Here is a 19,393-nt window from a genome sequence, read left to right as displayed (position 1 = left end):
GTCATCTAGTAGATACAATTCTTCCAGTTAAAATAACAACAAACTACAAAAACCCAAAACCTTTCAGTTTAAAATCTGGAACTTGGAGAAGATGGATTTATTTTATAGTCAAAGGAGTAAGACCTGGTATGGAGTATGCTACGTTAGTGAGGGGAAATGGGACAACAGCTGGGCAGCAGCCCATGCCTATGCTTGTAGGATCCTGTATGCCACAGACATTGGGTCTATACACTGGGGAAACTCAACCCCATTTACAAGGGAGTATTTACACTTGTGAACTACAGAGTTTTTTTACTTTTTACTGCCGGTAACAGTAAAGCTCAACATTTGCTAAGTTCTTTTTCACTTCAAGTTATTCAAAATCAAAAGCAAGTAAGAACTGAGCTTCACAGATTTAAATTCAACCAAGGTACAAAAAACCCAAAGCAGATTCAAAAAGAACTGTTATGCAGAAGGTAAAGTTAACATTCATGCCCTGCCTATTCCTCTTCACTTACAGTTACAGAATAAAGTTACTGCCCATCCATACTTGTCACAGTATAAATACTTTTGGACCTTGCTGAAGACATTTATTACACCTTAAAGAAGTTCCGTGCTCCTCTTATTAATGGCTAATAAAAATTACCTCTACTGGTCAAACTGGAATTGCAAACATGTATATAACTTAATTTTTGACAACTTGTTATGCCCCAAGCCATTCAGTATATAGTAAGGTACAATATTTTCTACTGTCTATAAATGCAGAATTTTGCAGTGTATCTTCTCATGTGTCCTAAATGCTTTGGAACAACTCTGGCAGCAAAACTTGGGGGGAGGTACACCATAGGCATATTCAGTGCTCCTGATTAACTTCTGTGGACTGGTGTTGGGGTGGTGTTTGATGCCCAAGGTACTAAACCAAAAGAGAGGATACCAATGTCGGCCTAAGTGATGTTTTGACTGCAGAACAGCATGAGCAGAAGGTCCACATATCCTGAAAAAGTAAAAACTTAAAGGGAGACAAAAATATAAATCAGTTAAGAACAAGCTATATCGGTAGGTCTGATGAGACTGAGGCCAACAAATGTGCTTGCCTAGACATAAACAGTGAAAGGTTTCTTGGAGCCACGAAAAAAGAGGGCTAAGCAGGTCCAATCTAACTCAGTTTTAAGTGTGCTGTGAACACATCACAAATGAGCATGGTGCTGAAGTTTTAATTAAGTATTTAGAAAATAAAAGGATATTTCATTCTTGAGCTACTGCAATTCTGAATACAAAAGCTTTCTAAAACAGTACATTAAAGAAGAGTAATAACACAGTGCTCTACACAACTGTCATCAAAGTGAAGACCAACAGTTTCTGCAGCATGTGTTGTAACTAAAACAGCTTATCAATACAACCAAGAAAAGATGCATAACCTAACACATGAGTGTATCAAGAGTCCACCATGAAAGGAAGAGCTAAAAATTCTATGTCATTATTGACAAAAGAGCATAGCAAATGCTATTTGAATTTACATTTCATTAAAGTAATCTATGACAGGTTAGCAAAAAGTCTGCAGATTTTCAGTGGTTACAGGCTCAAGAGTGTGTCAGCAGCTGGAATAGGACCAGATTCCTGGGGGGAAAACAAAATTACTTCAAAAATACTTGTTCCATCTGAAACCAAATGTAAATTAATTGGAACAATTAAACATGACAACCTACAAGAAACATGCAATAGTACTATGTGTTACAGACATTTCCTAAACATCCTGCTACCTCATCAGCCCTACAAAATACAGATCTGAGGATGACAGTCCAAAATACCACTGGACATAAACACAACCATTAAACTTCATGAATAGAGAAGATTAAGAAAAAGGCTGATAGTGTTTTTTTATTAACGTCAAATGAACATCAGCATTAAGGAAGCTCAAAGTTTACTGTATATGGCAAAGAACAAGCAAAAAACCAGTCTTTTCTGTAGCTCAGGAAACATTGGCCCCATGAGCAAAATAAACATTGTTCATGTTTGCTGAACAGAAAAAGCAGTGTATTCATTCCAAACTATTATCGTTTTCCTGAGATACAGACAGTATCTTTTAGTTAAACTAAAGACTTGACAGTCCAAGTAAAATCCATTTTTACTGAGACCTGGTCCTACAGGAAGAACATCAGCTCTCAGTTTAACTCATGCACTCTAAATTGCAGTGAAGTTGAATTTTACTACAAATTGCCTGGGAATTTCCCCAAGCCAACAGTCTTAAAGAAATCAATGATAAAATATAGAAGTGCTATTGACACCTGTAACAGAGAAAATCCAATTCGTATTATAGATAACTGATGCACTGATGGAACATGACACTATCTGTAGACATTCTAGCAGAGATTGAACTAGAAATCCCACAACAATTAGACAGTAGAAGTGAAAAAAAGATACAAAGTTGCTAGAAGAAGATAAGAATTCCTGAGGTTCCAGAAGGCACTGACTAGGAACATCAATGGATGCAGACAACACTGTCTAGAAAGTAGGCCTGCATCCTCACAAAAACTGTCTTCTCTGGTATCTGTCTGTATGGGAATGAACAAGATGGCATGTTTGCCAGTTCAACCCCAAAAGGAGGACGGAGCTGGGTTACAGGATTGGCCACTCACAGTGCTATCAATAGACAATCAGAACAGCAGCACACAACACCTACCCAGCATTCAGTATTTCTAGAGACCAACACATGTACAACAGCATACACTATTGCAGAAGTGACCTGCCAGCAAGGGAGATTGTGGCATTGTCTAAAAGTATTTAGATGTTAAAACCATCTAGGAGAAAGTACTGACAAGTATGAAAAATTGAACCTCTCATCAAGTCAGACTTTAAGAATTTTTCTCAAGTCCTAAGACAGAACACTGCAGAAACATGTTCAATTAAGCAGTTAACGCTGCAATAACAATTCTAAAGGAGCTCTTTGAGATCTTCAGCCAAAATGATCATCAGAATAACACTGAGTTAGCCGATGGAGGTCCAGTTCACGTAAAATCAAATGGCCACGAGGCAAAGATTAACAATGAAAAGCATCCCAAGATCTACAGGACTCACAGCCCAAAGCAAATGAGTTACTAGTCCAAATCACAATCCAAGTTTCTGCAGCTCCATTACATCACTGCCTCTAAAAATCTAAAGCTTTTGAGTTCTAAGTTCACAAACTAGTAGAAAGTCCAACTTGAAAAAGGTAGAAATCTCATTAATGGACTGAAATCGGGTAACTAATGTTCAGAGTAATGACCTGACCCTCATGAAACTCATACACCCAGAGCTTGTCATATAGTAAAAAGCCTCAGAACAGTTCCATTTGCCCTGAGAAAAACCTGAGACACTTACCTAATTCTGTTTTAATATTATCATCTACAGTAGCCAGCCTGTGACTCTGCTCAAAGCCGATTGCTCATCCCCCTGACCAAGTGAGCTAAGCAACAGATCACTGAATCCTGGCCTTTCTGAGGACAAGAATCTCTGTCTCTCTTAACCCAGGCTTCATCTGCTAAAAATCAGTGTCCAGTATCCCTGTGGAACTCATAAAGCACATCAACCTTCTCCCCCAAAGTCACCAGAAAAATCATTCTGGTGTGGTTTGTATAAACAACTCCCAGATTCAGTATATGCTTGTCAAGATGACTTGCGTACAGAGTGAATCTAGATTAGATGTGTTTTCCAACTTGACCAGCACCCTTCTTGCTCCCTCATGCTTAGCAGAAACACTGGTTGTCAAGAACTCTATCTAATTTGCCAACATTGAGTGCTGGAGATACTCAGCTACCTCTGACTTTCACATGTGTGTACATCTTTCTCCCTACCTGACAGCTTGCTACTTCCCCATTCATCATGTGATTAAATTTCATAATTATTTGAGACCATTTCCTTAAAAAACAAAAAAGAGGCAGAAAAAAATGTAACTGATCATCCTCTTTGAATTTTAAGGACCACTGGTTTGCTGTGACTCACACTATTTCACAACACAGAAAATAAACACATCTACGGATGCAAATTCACATCAGTTAAATTTCTACACTGTATAAAGCAGAAAGTTTCCCATTGCCATAACAACAAAATAGCTTCTTAAAAGCAGAAAGCTTAGCAGGACTGGGTCCTACAGCTTCTGAGACAGAAGCTGCCAAGTACTCAATAGCAAAAAATTTAGAGATTTTAAGTCTCCTTGAAAATTCAAGGCATTTCTAATCAGGTATGTATTTGATCAAATGCAGACTGAAATTTTAAAACCAAAGAACATTTCACAGGAATTACTTCGTAATGTGAAATGTTCTAGAATAACGCTTGACATGCAAGGTGGCTAATAAAATGCCTTTGACAGGGTTAAACAAATGACTAACACATCTTGAGGTGCCATTTATAACATTTTCTCCTACCAAATACATTTTCTCTTGTTTCTACCGCTTAATTTCTTCACTTCGCACAATAAAAATCAGCTGAAAAGTTTCATTTTTGCTTTTAGTTGGTTTCACTTTCTAAGTTGCCTGGAAGCAACGAAAAGTTTCTGTTTAGGTTGGGCGATATTCAGGGAGGGGGAAATCGGGAGTAAACCTGGCTGAAAGAATAATGCCTCCGGCTAGGAGTCGGCAAGATGATGACCGTGTTTTCGGGAAGACTTTTATCTACATAGAGACGCTCAATCCCCTTAGCTGGGCGTATGAGGGAACCTTTTACGGCTTAGGCGGAGGGCAACAATAACAACAACATCAACAGCGAGAAAGGGGTGTCGAGCTCCACCACTGCCTTCTCCTCCCCGCCTGCCACAGCCGGCTCAGCTGTTCTGGTCGCGCTCCGCATCTGCTTCTTTCTCCGGCTCAACCACCGCCTCCTCCCGCGGCCGCCGCGCCGCAGCCCGGCGCTGACAGCGGGCGGATCCCGCGCCCCGGCCGGCGGAGGCACCGCCGAGCGACCGAGGGGAGCGAGACACAAAGTTTCTTTCGCGGGGCTCTGTCGGTGGCGCCGGCTCCCGGTCCTCCCCGGCGGGGAGCGCCGCTCCTCAGGCACCGGGGCAGGCACCGGGGCAGGCAGCGGCGCCGCCCCCGTCCCCTCGCACCCCTCCGGCCGCCCCGCGGAGGGGAAGGCGGCCGTTCGCCATCAGCGCCTACTCACCGCCATGGCCCCGCGGCTCTCCCGGCTAACGGTCCGCGCTCCGCCGCCAGCGGGCAGCGGCGCCGAGGCGGGCAGCGCCAGGGGGAGTTCCCGATGGCGCACTCGGGCAGAGGCGGCGCTTCCCCCACCCCTTGGCCCGCCCACTCGAGGTACCTGCCCTCCGGCCGCCGCCGCTCCGCCGCCTCCTCCTGCCCTCCCGGCAGCTGTCACTGCCCTCCGCTCCCGCCGCCGCCCCCGCCCCGCCGCCGCAGCGCTACCCGCCACCTCGCCCGGCGGCGCGCGGCCGCCATCTTTGGGGAGGGCTGGGGGGGCCGCGAGGGGGCAGTTAGCTCTGGCGCGCAGTGCGCCTGCGCGGAGCGCTCCCGTGCGGGAGGGCGGGGGCGTGGGCCGGAGGAGGGGCGGGGTCAATGTGTGTGGGCGTGGCTGGGCGTGGGCTGTGTGAGGGCGTGGGCCGTGTGAGGGCGTGGCTGTCGGGGGGCGGGAAGGGGCCGGGGAGGGCTGTGGGGGTCTGTGCGGTCTGTGGGGTTTGTGGGGTCTGTGGGCTCGGGGCTGGGCTGTACCGGGGTCTGTGGCCTCGGGGGTCCGCCGTACCGGGGCCTCGACCTTAGCCTGTACCGGCGGCTGGGGTCAGCGCTTGCTTGTGTATGCCCTGCTTAGAAATAACAAAAACGTCTCTACATTATCAGCCCTCTGTTCAGCACCAACCCAAAACCAGCCCCATATTAACTCTACCCCAGCCACACCCAGCACATATTCCACCCCTTACCATACCATTTATACCATGGCCAGACCTCATACTATTCAATACAACCTCACTAGCCACCACCCTTCTTCCCATACTTTGATAAAATACACAGATGTTATTCCATTAGTCGATGGGCCACCATTGCAAAATGTCCATAAGATGTTATTTGAGCTCATGTAGTCCATGACTTTGGGTTCCATCAGTTATGGTAATCACTTGGAATGGCAGAAGTGTTTTGTGGAAGTGTTTTGGGCACCAAAGCCGTGTCACTGCTGCACTTGCACTGCTTCTTGTGCATTGTTTTACGTGGTTTCTGCAGTAGTAATTCCTGTAATATGCAGCTCAAGCCATGGGGTTTGCCCAGGCTGAGCTCATGCTGGGTGGAGTGAAGGGTTGCCTGTTTCCTGTACAGCCATTATCACAGTGAAAGTCAAAGGGCAGAGGCTGAGGAGGGCAGGACTGTGAACACCTGAGGTGTCCCCTGCCTCCTGCCCAAGCATGTAGTGTTTGCCATCAGAGAGGAAAGGGTAAGAAATGTGCTTTTCCTGGCACTTGTGCAGGGAGGAACTATCTTCCCTCAACACCTGCAATGTTCAGCTGGTGTCCTGAATGCTAATTTGTGATTATCCTTTGCTTAATGTTTGTCCTTTCTGTCATTATGGATCAAAATTATTTTACTAGTGTTTGGCTTAATGACCTTCTGCAGCAGTAGACCAAACCAAATGAAATGTTTTATAAAGTGGTTAATTTACCTTAAAGCTCTCTGTTATTAACTTACTAAGTTCCTATTTCTCCTGCATTTCAGCAGTGTTCATATAGTTTTGATAGCTTCATGGCAGGCAGAAAGTAGCTCATATCAAGGGATGCACCAACCAATGTCTGGTCATCACCTGGCTTCTCACTACAAGCTCCCTTTCCCAAATGCAGAATTTGAATGGTGAATAGCATACTAGACTGTGATATCGCGGATCTCAAAAACTAGAGAGACTTAGGACTGATCAATATTTGGATGAGCTACCTCGTTAGATACTGCGGAAAATGCTGCTGGTGATTCATTCAGTGGCAGTCTTCTGTCTATGAGTCAGGGCTGAACAAATGCCACTGCACAGCATTAGTGGGCCGTTCCATTCAGGGGCATAAACTGGAGATTGTTGCCAGTTACAGCTGTTGGAAGATCACTGATTTTCCTGCCTTATTCCAGTTTCAGTATGGCTTTCCAGAGCTCTCCAGCAGTTTGGCAGAACACAGCAAAGGGTTTCCACAGTGTCAGGCACCACTCACTGGTGGCAATGGGGCCAAGAACAGCAGTGGCCATGGGCACCACTGTAGGCAGCCACAGATCCTGGCTTTGTGTCAGACTGTCCAGTTTCAACTGATGATGCAGCACCAATTTTATGTGCCCCACTGCTGAGAGCCCTGTGAGGGAGCATCCTTCATTCCTCCTTCTGGCTTCCCACCCATTAATTCCTTCATTCCTCCTCCTGGCTTCCCAGGGCTACCTCCCCTGCTCTTCCCTTGCAGATAAAATCAAGAAATATGTGCAGTGTTTTGGTTGTATGGATGCAAACCTAGAGCTGGGACAGGGGATAGATGAGAGTGTTTAAGGCTCTTCTCCCCATGTAAACTCTGGTCCTGGTGGTGTGTAAGTTTGCACTACATGGCACAGTCCTTCACTTTTTTCTTCCTTTTTAGCTCACAGGTGTATAAATAAGTGTATATGAAATTCCATTTTCTGCTGGAAACCTGGTTAAAGTTACCTAGAAATAATTCTGAATAGTACTAAAAGTGGATGGAAGGCATTGGGAATCAGCATAAAGACCTCTTTGTCTCTCTTTAGGGGCTTGTGAATAAATGGATTTTTCCAAACCTAAACTAAACTAGATTGGAATTATTTACAAACCTAAGTTGCCTACATGGTTCTCAGGTATTTCTAGATGATTGACCAAATGCTCTTGCTTTCATTCACTCCAGAACTTCCCAGGAGGACTCATTCAACACAATTTATTTCAATTCAACAGAATTTCTTTAAAGAAATGTACCAGATACACATCCAAATGATGAACATTTATGAAATTGATATTGTAGCTAAATCCAGCAGAGGAGAGGTGAGGAGAGAAATACAAAAATGTATTGCAGAGTACCCTCTTAACATACAGTCTGTATCATAATGCCCTCCTTCTCTGGCTCTCACTTTTTCAGTCAAAGTTACTGTCTTCAGACAACTGAGAAGAATTGGTGTTACAATGGTCATTATTTCAGGTTTGCTTCGAGTTGTATTTATCCAGCAAAACATGTAGCAATCTGGTGCTGGGACCAGAACTGAGCAACTCATGATAGTTTTGAGACCTACATCATTTGATCCAATCCTCCTATTCTCTCCATCCTTGCAAGAAGCCTCATCCCTGGAAACATTTAAGTCTAGGTTGGAAGGAGCCCTAATAAGCCTGATCTAGTTGAAGATGTCCCTGCTTATTGCAGGGGAGTGGATTAGATCTTTAAAGATCCCTTCAAAACCAAGTTATTCTATGAAGCATTCAATATTAAATGGGGAAAATCTCCAGTTCTAAAGTTAAAATAACGTGGCTTAAGTTGGAGAGTTCAGCAACTTTCTCACACAGCATGCACCTCCATAGTGAACAACCCATTTTCACATTTAGCTGAATTTCTAATCACCTCTACCACCTCTGCCAGGAGGGACAATGGTGACCTCTCTCCGTAGTGGCAGCTCTGCTGCTGTCACAGCTTGCTTAGCCTGTAAGAGCAGTGGTAGCCAAATGTAGATCAGCAGACCTGCAGTCAGACTCTACAGTGTCTTTACGAACAGGTTTGTCATCTAAACCTCACCTGAAGACATTAGTGGGAACATTTACCCGGGCCTCACAGGCCAGAGGAGAGCAGCTTGGATGGACTGTGGGCTATGAAAGCCGTGAGTTCGGTAGCGCCGCTGCCTTCTACCAGATAAGTAGCATCAGTGCAATATACAACAATTAAAGAAATACAGCTGGTGCTTATTTTCTAAAACAAGTAACTAATGTATGACTGTAACTCCCTGAAAGTAAACTTGCTGTATATAATAGCAAGGTGAATGAGGTTTAATTTTGGTGTGTTGGCAAAAAAAAAAAAAATGCAGAAAGTTTTATGATTACAAAATTGAGTTACTGATCCCTCGGTGTCATCGGGCATACTGTGTCTTCACCTGAGCTGCAAAGCATTCTTTTATTTGTTCAAATTACTTTCAAAGAGGCTGCCAATCAGTATAAACTATTTGCTGGTTTCTGATTTGCATGAAGGCTTTTGAACTGTAAAAAATCCAACTTTAATATCAGAATGTTTTATCAAAATAAAGGTTTGCTGACAGCAGTTTAATGCTAGGTATGATTCACCTCGATGGTAAGATATGTGTTTGTGGGAAAAGGAAATCTCAGATTTAATTGATATGATCAGCTGTGTTTTTACATAATTTGGTGAACTAGTAAAACTCAAAACACATTGAGGAGTGGCATATAATAAAATTCCATGTCAAGCAACTGGCAAAACCATGTCTATAACTGGTTTTTGACACTTGTTGTAGAGTAAGTCTTGTATGATATATTTTACCATGCTTTTCTCAAAACACTGAGGGACACAAATCCACAACTTGTGGATTTGTCTTCTTTACCTGCTGTTCAGGACATGGATGATGAATTAAATAATTCTATGACAGGATTGAACCAGCTGAAACTTTAGAATGGTGATACCAGAAAGAAAGGGAGGATTAAATGGATAAAAATACTAATTCTATCATAGGCAACAAAATTCAACCATTCAACTTCACATTACAGAACTAACTACAACACAGAATCAGGAATTTGAGGAAAATTGCAGTTTCTTAACTTCAGAGGTTAGCTGGAATCTGCCATTTCCCTCCTACTGATTAATTTCATTTTCTGGAAGAAATTCCCTTTATTTCAATGGGATTACTCTTTAAACTGGTGTTGAATAACAAGAACAGGTATGGAAATGTGCGCTTAAGGTGTTTGAACATTAAACCAAACCAAATTCTTTAAGAAAAATTAATTAGTCAATTTTTTTTAATCTTATTACCATGATTTTAGGCTTCAAAAACATTCACTGGAGCACATATGGAGCAACCTAATTGTGTGGCACTTGTTTTTCTGATATGTACATATGCCAACAGAAAAAACAAAATGCATACACACAAAGATTAAATACATGGTTTAGAACTCAAATTAATGTATCTTACTTTATTAAAATGGAAAAAATATATTATGTAAACTTACTTGTTATAATATCACTTTTCAAACTCATGTAAAAAAGCTAAAATGCAAACAATGAAAAATGCCTCACAGTTATGTAGACCTTGGCATTCTTGCAACTGATCATTTTGTACCTTGCAAATCTTTATTTGTTGAAATCAGCCACTTAGTTGGACTGTGATTTTCCCATAATGAATTAAAGCTATGTTTTCTTATTATTTTTTGCCTTGCAGTGATATTCAAAACAGTGGTTGTGGGCACCAACAAAGCAATATTTATTGTCCTCATCACTTTTAGAAAACACTGATGTTTTGTTTTCACTTTATGAATTGAGGTATCTCTGAACTGTCTTTAGCCATCTCCTAGTTAACAGTTGGCTTGTGATAAATAAAGTTGAATAATCAGCCAGCCCTGGTTGTAATGAAATTGTTTACCAGAAGCATACTTTGAGTTTGTGCTTCTGATTTTTGTTGGTTGGAAATAATTTTGTAGCCTTCCTTTTCAAACTGTGGTGAAAAGTTAGACATTAAAAGCTCCATTGTATGGAAACAAAGACTCAGGAAATTCAGGTGCAGAATTCAACTAAATATGTTACTGAACTACATTTATTGAGGACCTTTCTCCTTCTTGAATATTCAGGAATTTCTTATGCAAGTTTAGATTTTTCCAGGAGATTTTCGCTTGGGATGAATAGTAGCTTTTATCTGATGGACTACTGAGAGTCAAATGTGAATATCTTTCTTTTGGTGAAGAGCTGTATCTGGCAGAATTTAGGAAGGACTGATTGTGCTTAGGACTTTTTGACCTAGCTGAGTTGAGAGGAAGTTACCTGTCCTATTTGAGCAGCTGTCCCCCTATACTGAGGAGTTCTAAAAAGCACAAGATTTCCATTATCTCTTCCTGAAATGCTGAGTTTGGGGGTTTTGCTGTGAATCTTTTTTTTCCAGCCCTTTGAAACTCATGTTGTGCTTGAAAACAAAGAAGTTGAAGGAAGTTTTCATCAACCTCTTCACATAAGAGTGTATTTCAAGCTTGTTCAATAAAAGATCTTGCAGTGTAAGTCCTTGTCTGGCAAGATAACAGCCTGAGTTTGGTGTGCTCATGGAATACTAATTAGTCTCTTCATTCAGATTTTCCTGGTTTGGTTTTTTTGTTTGTTTGGTTTTTCCCCAATAAGTCTGAATATTTAGCATGTCGCCAACATTCTTTGTGGTTTTCCAGAAGAATTTAACTGTTTCATGGTGGCTTGGAGGTTCCTCTCATATTTATTTCAAGTATTTTTCTTCTAAATGAAGGATCCAGATGGTGTGAAAGCATAATCTGTGTATTTAGGCAAATGCTGTTCACACCTAAAAACTCCATGACAGTGGAAATCAGGTATACTTCATCAGCTTCTGAATAATGAAGCCATTGAAAAATCTTCAAACCAGGATGAGTACAAAGAACAGTCTTGTCTTCTGAAGTTCTGTGCAGTGAAAAGCTCAAATCATGGTTCATGAGATGTCTCAGACATGTTAGCAGTGTCAAGCAACTGGCAATTGGTTCCTGTGACAGGAAATAACTATGGCAGCTCAGTGTTACAAGCAGTAGAAACTGTCCATATTGTTATTGGAATTGTAGTTTCCTCATTTTTAATCATCATGTGTTCTAAGTGAATTTGTTTTAGCCCCCAGAAAAAAACATCTTTTGCTTTTATGTGGTCTCTGTTGATCTGGGAAGAATGGTACTGGTTAATGTGCACACAACTTCTCAGCAAACTGAAATATTTAGCTGGTCACTTGGGTAATGCAAGTGCATTGGCTGCAGAATAGTTTGCAGCATGGCAGGATTAAAAAGGGGAATAAACTTGCCATGAAGGGCTATTAAAAAGAAACACCACCCCTGGCTTAGGAGTCTTTGAGATACGAACTTCTAAAGGATGGGAAAATATTGGTAAGTATTCCTGTGCAGCTGTCCCATTGTGTTGCTGGAAGCAGGGCTGCAGCCAGGCTTTTACAAAGAGCTGCTCTTTGGTCTGATCTATTGGGCCTTTTCATCTACATCTGCTTTTATATTTTTTTTATGTGCAAAATGATTGTTACAAAAAGTAGGTTATCAAGAAATTAAATTACATTGTGTTCATGTGTAAGGAAAAATTATTCCCTGAAATGAGAGACCCCAGACAAGGTTTTGTCCAGCTCTGTATGTTGGTGTAGTTGGTGATGAACATTATTATATCTGAGGCATGAGCAGAAAACATAAGTACCTCCTGTGGTCTTAGATTCTTGGCAGAAAAACTTGCTTAATGAAGTGAAATCCCTCTGTTTACCTTGAAGCGTCTCTTTGGTTCCAGCTGATTTTGTTTTATCTCTGTAAACTATTTTATTCTGCTTTAATTTTCTCCCAAGCAGCCTGTAATCTTTCCATGCACTTCAAGCAGAGACAGTAGGTAGTTAAAACTTGTCTGTGTCTGATTTGGAAGGCTACTGCAGACACTTCTGTGCAAACTAAAAGACTCCACTGAGTCTCCACTGTAGAAGTGAGCAGCTTCTGTTTATTGTTGCATGTTTTTACAAATAGACAACAGACAAGAATAATAAACAAAAAAGAATTAAAACAAACAGTCAATAATAAACAAAAAAGAATCAAACAGTCTGAGCTTCTATTTGATAGTTTTTCACTTCAATGTTCTTTGAATCCGAGGAATGGATATGTTCAGTGATGGTAACTCAAGCTAACTTTCCAAATGAAAACAGCCCTAGAATTCTTGGATCTGTCTTTGGAAACAAGGGTCACACAGCTTGAAATTTCACTGATGGTGTAAAAAAAGGCTAACTATATTTCTTCTTCATTGTCTTTGATCTTGTAGGAATCACTCCTCATTTATTCCAGGGTAGATGAGCATGACCCCAAAGGCCCTGGCAAGTGAGAAGAGTCCAGGGATACAATCTACACAGCATAACCCTCTTGCCTCAGTAGATAACTCTTAAGATCTGTGTTATGCTGGGAAGTTCTATGACTGTCTCTCCCTCTATTGTGCTAAAAATACCGCCCATGTTTGCAGATCAGATTCTCCCTTCAAAAGATGAAACCTACAATATAGTGAAGTTCTCTGTGGACAAAACTGTAATTTGAAACTTTTGTCAGAAAAAGAGGAATCAAGTTAGTAAGAAACAACTGCCCCTCCCCTTCGTCTTTCGTCAACTTTTCAGTTTAGGTGTTAAGTTTGTTCTTAATATCAGTAACTGAAGTGACTGAAGCATGAATGTCACATTTCAAAAGAAAAACATTTGCTTCAGACCTTTGTTCATGTAGTGTTTTGGGGTTTCATGTTGCTGAGGACATTCAAGTATGGTCCTTACACAGTAACATTTATTCTGGAGTGAGCAATTTGTTTCATGCAAAGTTTGAGATGTTTTGGGAAATGTTAATTTCGGATTTCCTAGTAAAGGCATGCAAATTACACGATTTTCCCCCATTTTAGATTCTGGTCACAGTGTGGCCTGTCATTGAAGCCTTGGTTAACTCTTCTTTTTCAGTGCAGGTTACTGGGTCTTCACTCTTAGATCAGTCACAGATCCTTTCAATTTGGTATAATTTTTTATACCTTTGATTTAGACACAAGTATTCTATTTTATATTCAGTATGGTGCAGCCCACATTTTTTTTTTTTCTTTTCCATGTTTTTTGACTTCTGTCTGACTTTAGGTGAAAATGAGTAGAGAACAACTCTGCCCAAATTGTCTGGTGTCAGACATAAATATCTCTTGCAATCTTTCTTTCCATTGGCACTTAGTGATGGAAGATATAGAGTGACACAATGCATAATTTTTTTTGTTGTTGTTATCTTCTGTGATCTGTAGGGTTTCAGTTCCTCTGGCACTTTAACTAGTTTAACTTCAATTTAGGATTATTTTCTTTAATTTACTTCTGCTGCTGACACAATGGCATGCTCATTAACCACTACAGTCCAAGGTGCTTGAAAGAATTCTCTTTATCTGGTGACACAGTTCCAACACTTTTGTCTAATGGAACATGTACTTTTACAGAGCTCCTTCTCTGGATATTTTTGTGTGTCTGGACAGAGAGCCCACTGAAAGGTATGACTGACTGCTACAGGGAGAACAGTTTGGCTGCAAGATAAGGAAATCAGTCTAGACAGATCTATCTATGCACACAGGATAAGATTATTTTGCCTATCTAAAGTCCTGTTCCAATCATTTAGGGCATATTTATATTTTCAGCAATGGCATCTTACTTCTTCAAGGATTTTTATGAGAAGCAGTAAGACTCCTCTAGCCTCACAACCTCCTGCAATTCACAGGATGTTTGAGATTTTAGGTCCTGTGCTCAGGTCTGCAAGTCTTACCAAAGTAATTTGCTTTCAGTGGAGGAAGAATTTCCATACTCTGAATAAAGAATTTTGATGTGCAGTAGCTAAAGAATTTATGGTTATTCTGGTGTTAGGTGTTTTAACATTTCATAGTGTTGGGGTATTTGATGCAAGGTATGTCAAAAAGATGTGGGACTATTTGGGAAATACTAAAGGCTAATGTGGACCATGCTAAGATACTACATTTTTACAGAATCTGTAAGTGCCTTTTTTGGAATAGATTTGTGCATACCATGAGAATAACCCCCAAATATATGCAAGACTAAATTTGTGGGCTGTTAGGCAGAGAACCTGTCTTAGTGTCTTGCACACATCTCTTGGACCACTTTTTGAATTTTCCAGGAAATGTCTGTTGCCTGTAGACAATCTGCCAAGGAATCTCGTGTTAGTGGAAAGCAAGTCCAGTAGCATTTTAGAAAACCTTGTTGGAAAGTGGTTTATCTGGAGTCGCTTACTTCAGATCCTCTCTGAAGTAAGAATACAGCAGGAAAAGGTTCAGAGGAAGGAATAAAACTAGGCTGCTGCGTGAGGCAGTGACAGAAAGGTCAGGCTATTAGATGCTGTGTAGGAACAAACAAGGGATGATACAGTAGCTATAAGCAAGATTTTCCTTCGGTTCTGCAAAAGAATGAGCTCAAGAAGTTCCTGGAGAGGTTAAAATGGCAATACCCTTCAAACTGATGAAATGTGTCTCTCCAAAAAGCACACAGACTTTCAGAACTCATTACTCAAGCATATGTTTTAGCAGGAGTTGAATAAGAATTTCTGCTGCTGCCTTAAATAGAAAACTACATGCAAAAAGTTATAAAACTTAATGTTCCAGGATGAAAGTTAGACACTTCCTATTTAGGGTCAGGAAGACACTTCCTCTCGAAGCACAGTAATAAGAATTGTCCATTACACAACTTTTTGGCTTTCTATCTCAATCCAAATGTCATCATTTATGACAGTGTTTCTCTAGATGAACCCCTGTTTGGCAGCTGCTAGTCTGCTCTCTTCTAAATTTAAATACTCTTCTCAAATGTCTCAGACACTAGTGTCCTAAAACTTGTTTTTTTATTTTGTTATACACAAGCATAAGAAATAACAGGAAATAGTTTCCCAGCTGATCTGAATACATGCCCACTGACTTGTTTAACTAGGATTATGTGTGTAGAGACAGTTTTCTGATAGTTTATTTTCCCTAAGATACTATAGGCTAAATTCCATTCACCTTGGGTAACAAAAGTCAGATTGAAGCAGTGGTTTCTAGTTTAGTACCAGTGTATTTGTACATGTGAGAACAATGAAATACTCCTACATTTTTTGCTCTGGAACTTACCATGAGGGAGAAAGCTACCTGTTAAAGGCATTACTGATGCACCTTATTGTCTGTCCTACTTAAGGAGACTGAAAGTGGATGGGACATTGTCAAAGTGGACAACAGCAAGGAAATGGGTCATCAAGCAGTCCTCAGTGTAGAAAGCAGAAAAATGCAATTAATCTTGAAGTATGAGAAAATCTGCTGTCATTTTCCACAAAATAACCTCAATCAACTGAAAGTTGTTTCAACCAGTTTTTTAAGTGGTAAAATATTAAGTAAGGATGTTCTTTCAGAGACACTGATTTCTGATCTGCTTTAAGAGGTAAATATGAAAGCTATGTTTGGAACTCTCCCTGAAATACTTGTACAGAAGAATCTTGTTCACACGGTAAGCATCCTCTTTTCCTTGATCCCCTACATGGGATGATCTCTATGATCCCTCTGTGATCTCTCCATCACTATGTTGGCAATAGCACACATATTTTGGGCTGTATGCCAAAGTCTGATTCATGAAAGTTGAGGTGTGTAGAAAAAAGCTTTGGTTCACCAATAAAGCTGTATCTCTGAGTGGTAAAACAGTGTATCTTTTATTTTATTAGGCAGACTAATTACAGGGTTGTAGCTATCATCCTGCAGTTAAATCACAGGAGTATTTTTTTTTACTCTGTTACTTAAATTGATCTCTCAAAAGAGAACTTATTTTGCACACAGAAAGCTAAAATGAACTTTACCAAACCATTATGTTACTCAAAGAAGTAGCATTTCTTCAAAAATACAAATATATTCCTATGGGTTTATGCAGTCAATAGCTCAAAATAGCTTGTGTTTACTACAGCGCAGAAGTCACAGACATAGTCCTTCTCACAGAGAAACTTTCTTATGTGTGAAAACCAGCAATTTTGAAATCAAATAATCTGGTTCTTGTTTACATTGATGTGCCAAGAGGTCTTATAGTGGTTGCAGGGGACATTGCACAGACCTTCTGGTCTTGAGCACTGAAGCATGAGACCTTCGCAATGTATATGACCTGTTTTCTGGCCTGTGTGCAGCAGAGCCCTGTGATCCTTTCCTGGCAGTGTGCTGTGGTCTTTGGACACTTTGATGGAACATTTCAGCTAGTTTCTCCTGGCAGTACCACATGGATTTCTTTACATTTTTAATATTGTCTCACCTCCATGTTACTATGTAAGTGAATTTTTTTTTCAGGATCTGGCTATGTCATGATTTATGTGTGGGTGTGTTTGTAGTACTTCATCACTCAGTATGCTGAATAAAGTTACCTTTTACCATAGTCAGAGAAGTATGCTTACCTGGTTTGTATGCATGGGGGTTGTACACATTTTGAAGCAATGTCTCTTTGGTGTGAACTAGAACTTCTCCAAAAAATGTTGAGCAAGGTCATTACTGTAACAGCAGTTTTCATTTCCTGTTAGGAGTGTTCAATGCTTCAAATTTGCTGCTCCTTGGAGCAGTAGTTTTCATCCTTTACCTCTGGTATCAACTTAGGACTACTTCAGATTAGTGAGTTTCTTAATTAAATATTCCTTATATATATACACATACATACATACATACATATATATGTGTGTGTGTATATATATATATATATATATATACATATATATATGTAAGAACATGATAAGTTATTTAATCTGGCTTTTGGCTTAAATTCTTTTTATATGGTGACGATTTCCATCTCCACTCTATTATTGTTCAGCTGTAGTATCTCCTTCCCTTTGAAGACAATTTATGACGTAATTTGCCATGGAAGGTTCTGAAGCATTATTTATGAGTGCATTCTGTCACCCTCAGACAGTATTCTGAGATGATGTAATACGGCTGTACATAGCATTTCTATATTTTCCTATGCTTTTTTTTTCCCTATACTTTTCTATTTAAAATATAAAGTATAATAATTATTTTATTTTGTGCTAGAATTCTGTAAGAAGACACATAAAAGCTCTGCTCCATTTTTGAAGTTGTTGGATTAATTCCTATAGTGCAAAAGGTCTAGGTAAATTCTGATCAGTTTAATTGAGAGTATAGGCCAACTCCATACTTCTTAATGTTTGTTATATCTGGATTTGTCATTTCAAAGTGTTTTTGAGACTATTTTTATTGTTAGGAAGATAAGTGACTTTTTTTAGAATTCTTCAATGGCTGAGTTCACAGTTAGCATGACATATGAGACTCATTTCCTCATTTGTCACTATTTAAAATGTATACTTATCCTCCCACTCTTCCTGAAAAAGTTCTGTTTCTTGTAGATTCTCTGCCCAAAAACCTCTATAAAAGCTAACTTAGCTCCTTCATCTGACAGACAGTGTGCAGTCCTTTTGAATAATGAATAGGAACAGCTGATGCCTGTGAAGGTCATGTCTCCATGGGCATTTGATAGGGGTTTTTGTGGCAATGCTGTGAATGTTCTGTGCACCAGCCAGGCACTCTAAGTTGCCTTGTAGTCATGGAGAGGAATAGGCATTTCTTGGGTGCAATTCATCTGCACTGAAAGCAGACATGTTAAAGATGTGGATGGGTTGCTCTCTCTGCCTGTGAGTTTCTTGTGCTCCCTGGTCCTGAAAATAATCTCTGCCTGGTTCCAGGTGTAGCACAAAGCTGCTCAGAGCTGCAGTGCCTATCTACAACTTTAGTGCAGCTTGCAGAAGTGACTGAGGTGCAATGCCCAGATAGACTACTTGGTGAGAATAGGTATTATTCACTTTATGGGGCTGCATTTCCTTGGTTCATGGATTCCTCCTTCACACCAAGATTTGCACCATGGGTGTTCTCAATTGTAGAGCTCATTCTGCACTCTGAATATTTGTAAAATATGCTGCATTACACTGGTTAGAAGTACATTATTTTTCATCCCAGCTACCTCTTCTTTTCTTATATCAGTGCTATTGTGTGATCTCCTGGACTTTTGAGATTTTTATACGTAAAAACTCTTACCCCAGGTTTAGTCATTCTTACAAAACTGCAAGCAGACAGAGTGTACAAAGAATAAGAATACTGATTTGCAGGGTGATATTTAATGAAAATTTGCCAATGATATCTTCTTCTAGAGATTTAATGAAATTCAAAGTTGTTTATGATGACCCTATAATGAAAAGGAAAATGTTATCTCCTCTTGTGGTTACTCATGTATTGCTATGTTCAGTTGTGGCAAATTAAGTTGCATCTGAAATTTTGTTTCCTTCATCATGTTTGCTGGAAGATCCACACAGAGTGTTTTAATGTGTTTTCTCATCTTAGCTTTCATTGAATTCCTTGGATTTCTATTACCTGAAGTTTGTAAAATAATTCTGATTTTTTTGCTTGTTTTGCCTTGAATTCCAACCTGAATTCCACAACATTTTATTGTTCTTACTTCACATGTAAATCATTGTTTTCTCCAATTTTCCTTTAAGGAAAGCATCAGGAAAATAAAGCTCAGCCTTTGTAGAAAACTGTCTCCTAAATAGAGAACTATTTTCAGTCTTGCAGACAAAATAGCTACTTTGAGTTGCTTTAGGGCAAATGTAGTTATGCTTTTTTGTTTGTTTGTTTGTTTTTATTTTGGTTTGGTTTTTTTTTGGTTTTGTGTTTTTATCTGACAGAATCATA

At 40.1% G+C, this 19,393-nt stretch overlaps 1 protein-coding gene across 5 annotated transcripts in view; it reads right to left on the bottom strand.

Annotated features, from left to right (window-relative positions):
- The window catches only part of FNDC3A (fibronectin type III domain containing 3A), a 111,934-nt gene extending 106,515 nt beyond the window's left edge, over nt 1-5,419 (bottom strand). For 2 of the 5 annotated variants that reach the window (XM_085577741.1, XM_021528415.3), the window contains exon 1: nt 5,266-5,419. The gene's annotated coding sequence lies outside the window, so the exon portion shown is untranslated. The other 3 variants (XM_085577739.1, XM_021528414.3, XM_085577767.1) reach the window with 2 other exon arrangements.
- Between the last annotated feature and the right edge of the window lie 13,974 nt (nt 5,420-19,393).

The sequence above is a fragment of the Lonchura striata genome, chromosome 1 (genome assembly GCF_050655825.1).
Source record: "Lonchura striata isolate lonStrDom1 chromosome 1, ASM5065582v1, whole genome shotgun sequence".
NCBI lineage: Eukaryota > Metazoa > Chordata > Aves > Passeriformes > Estrildidae > Lonchura > Lonchura striata.
Note: the sequence above shows the minus strand (reverse complement) of the source record. Positions and strands in the feature narration are given on the sequence as shown.